Below are 3,286 nucleotides of genomic sequence, written 5' to 3' on the forward strand. Positions count from 1 at the left end.
GGTGTGCAGACCTCAAAGTAACTTCCCTTTTTAGAATGAGCTGTTTTACGATACAAGCTTTTGTCTTTTCTCCACCATGATCTAGCACGTGGATTGTATTTCCATATTAGATTATAGTAGTTATCAGACTTTAGCAATCTTCACCACCTGTAGGGCTATGACATCTCAGATTTGAGTGCCCTGGCCCCGGATTTTCTAATTGCTGGGCTGGGGTGGAGCCTGAAGTGGTCATCTTCAACAAGCTCCCTGGTGGCACTGAAGCTCCTGGTTGGAGATCACACTAAGCAAGCACCGGTCTCCTGATGGCTGCAGCAGCCCCGCCGGGGGCCGGGATCCACTCACTCCTCTATGCAGGCACGGAGCTGGCAGTTTACCACTTGGAAATAGAACCAGGACCTGAGCAGAGGGCAGGAAGGGCTGGGGAGTGAAGATGTCCCCCGACTCGCCCCATTCCTGCACACGGGTAGGCTGGCCCACAGCCCTGCCTTAGCTCAGGCCCTGGCTTCCACTGCAGTCACACAAAGCCCCCTTTCACCGGCAAGGCTTCTGCTGCGCCAGAGGCTGCTCAGGAGGTTTGGTTAACCTCGTTAAGAAAACAAACAGCCCCTGGGCCACGAGCTTGTGGGCGCCACGGGGCACAGAGGCTGGATTCTTCTCTGGGCCCAGGCTAGGCGGGTGGCAGCAGAGGGGCGGACTGGCCAGGAGGGGCCCAGCCACTGGGGGCTGTCTGAGCCACGGTGGACCTTGCCTGCTCCACCCCAGCCCAGCTCTGGTCACCAGTATCACCTTGGACAAACCCCCCTGAGGCTCAGGGTTCTTATCTGTCCTTATCCAGGGTCCTCACCCAAGAGTGGTGTGTGGATTAAATGGCAGCAGCTTTCACGGTGTTTGGCATGGGGCCCAGCACACACCAGAGAGATGTTAGCTATTACTGACTGAATTATGTGAATGTGCTGTTTTTGTAGGCAAAAAACGGCAGGGTCTTACCAATGACATGGTCCATCCTGATGGATACTGACTCGCTGACAACAAAAGCAGATTCTCCTATTTCTTCCGTACCCTGAGATGGCAAGGTCAGCATAAAAAAAAAAAAAAAAAAAAAAAAAATTAACAATTTCAACTACTAACACTGCAATAAGGATTTTTCTGATTTCCTCCATATTGTGCAACCAAAAATAGTAAAGAAATAAATTGGAGGCACAGGTTGATATAAATCACCAACTATGCTGTTCATCAGAACAGCCTCAGAGTTCCTACTGATTACCTTGTTAATAAGTACATTTTACAAATTGAAATTAAGGGAGGAGACCACCCCTCATATTGTCTTATGCCTAATTTCTGCCTCCAAAGAAAGAAGAAGTAAAAACTAAAAGGCAGAAATGAAATCCACAGGCAGACAGCCCGACGCCGCACCCTGGGCCTGGCAGTTAAAGATCGACCCCTGACCTAATCGGTTATGTTATCTATAGATTACAGACAGTGTATAGAAAAGCACTGTGAAAATCCCTGTCCTGTTTTGTTCCGATCTAATTACTGGTGCATGCAGCCCCCAGTCACGTACCTGCTGCTTGCTCAATCAATCACGACCCCCTCACGGGCACCCCCTTAGAGTTGTGAGCCCTTAAAAGGGACAGGAATTGCTCACTCGGGGAGCTCGGCTCTTGAGACAGGAGTCTTGCCGATGCCCCCGGCCGAACAAACCCCTTCCTTCTTTATTTCAGTGTCTGAGGAGTTTTGTCTGCGGCTCGTCCTGCTACAAAATAATAAAATAGAACATTGAAAAACATCATTATGTTTATTAGATTTTGGTGTAACGTGTCTTTTAAAAAGAGTCCTACTAAAAAGCATCGGTACTGAGTTGGTCCAAACTCTACATTTCTGTCAACAGGCGGAAGCGAGGCGTGAGGGAGAGGTGGCGTATCGGAAGCGGCTGTGTTAGAAGGCACCTCTGACAAGCATGTCCCGTCCAAGTTCTTAGAACAAAGCTTGGCCCAGGACAGGCAGGCCCCAGACCCGGGACTCCAGCCAGCAATGTCACTTCTAGGAGTCTCCTATCCCCTGCCCAGATAGGACAGCAGCAGCTCAGCTGCTTCACACAACACGACTCAGGTCTGGCACAGGGAGAGCTGGCAGAGGCCACCCCAGCACTTTGACGGCACAGCTCTCCAGGCTGCATGTGGCGATACAGCAACTCCCAGTGCCTTTCAGAGCCCTGTCAGCCAATCAACCAAGCGGCCCCTCTGGTGTGCCAAGCACCGCGGTTCAAGAAACAAAGACATGCTCGGGTCCCTCAAGTAATAGGGGTTCATTGTGAAGATAGCTGAGGGACCAAGAACTGGGGACAACAGGCAGAAGCCAGAAGGGGCAGGAACTCCAGGCCTCAAGGTCTGGAAGGGAGGTGGCCCTGCCTCATATGCTAGCCGTCCCCAGGGTGCTGCTGGTGGCTTCTCAGCAAGTGGAGTTTTTCATGTCTGCCATTAAGCTCCGCAGCTACTCAGCAAAACTGCTTCTGTCTTCCAGCCTCTGCTACTACTCCACTGGGCAACCCCTGCCCATCTGGGGAAAGAGTGTCTCACAGATGTCAGAAAAGCTCCAATGCTTACCAGGTCAGGTGTGTATGCAAATGGGACTTGTCCTTAACAGGCCTACTGTGTGGATGCCTTCAGGTCTTTAAGAAAACAACCTAGGGCCGGGTATGGTGGCTCACGCCTGTAATCCCAGCACTTTGGGAGGCTGAGGCGGGCAGATCACCTGAAGTGGGGAGTTCGAGACCAGCCTGGCCAAAATAGAGAAACCCCATCTCTATAAAAATACAAAATTTGCCAGGCATGGTGGCATGTGCCTGTAATGTCAGCTACTTGGGAGGCCGAGTCAGGAGAATCGCTTGAACCCAGGAGGCGGAGGTTGCGGTGAGCTGAGATTGTGCCATTGCACTCCAGCCTGGGCAACAAGAGCAAAACTCTGCCTCAAAACAAAAACAAAAACAAACAACAACAACAAAAAAAAAACTTAGCAGGTTAAGGGCCAGGCGTGGTGGCTCACGTCTGTAATCCCAGCACTTTGGGAGGCGAATGCGGGTGAATCATGAGGTCAGGAGATCGAGACTATCCTGGCTAACACAGTGAAACCCTGTCTCTACTAAAAATATAAAAAACTAGCCGGGCGAGGTGGCGGGCGCCTGTAGTCCCAGCTACTCGGGAGGCTGAGGCAGGAGAATGGTGTAAACCTGGGAGGCGGAGCTTGCAGTGAGCTGAGATGGCGCCACTGCATTCCAGCCTGGGCGACA

This window comes from Piliocolobus tephrosceles, chromosome 6 (genome assembly GCF_002776525.5).
Source record: "Piliocolobus tephrosceles isolate RC106 chromosome 6, ASM277652v3, whole genome shotgun sequence".
Classification (NCBI taxonomy): Eukaryota; Metazoa; Chordata; class Mammalia; order Primates; family Cercopithecidae; genus Piliocolobus; species Piliocolobus tephrosceles.